The sequence below is a fragment of the Gigantopelta aegis genome, chromosome 4, assembly GCF_016097555.1.
Source record: "Gigantopelta aegis isolate Gae_Host chromosome 4, Gae_host_genome, whole genome shotgun sequence".
Classification (NCBI taxonomy): Eukaryota; Metazoa; Mollusca; class Gastropoda; order Neomphalida; family Peltospiridae; genus Gigantopelta; species Gigantopelta aegis.
In genome coordinates this window covers 52812828-52813215 of record NC_054702.1, presented here as the reverse complement: position 1 = coordinate 52813215, position 388 = coordinate 52812828, and positions in this window count along the sequence as shown.

Below are 388 nucleotides of genomic sequence, written 5' to 3'. Positions count from 1 at the left end.
TTTTGGGGGGGCGTGTGAGGACGGGGTTAAATGTTTGTTTTTGGTGGTAGGTCAGCAAGTTGGGTAGGGGGCATAACCTTCATTTGGTCTTTTTAAAAATTTAAGTCTGGGTTGAACCCGGTACGGGATGCAACCCAGTATTTGTGTTACCCAGTCTGAAACACATCAACAAGAACGGTTTAAACATAGGAAAGGCTTTAGGTTAAACAAGAACATTTAAAGACTTTAAAATCAGCAGGACTATGGGCTCATGCACATAGAAAAACTCTTTTCTTTTTTTTTTTTTTTTTTTTTTTTTTTTTTTTTTTTTTAGTAACATCGAGTAGGGTCATCGGGCAGCAAAACAAGGTAAAGACATTAATCGAAACAGGTCTAGTGGGCCAACACA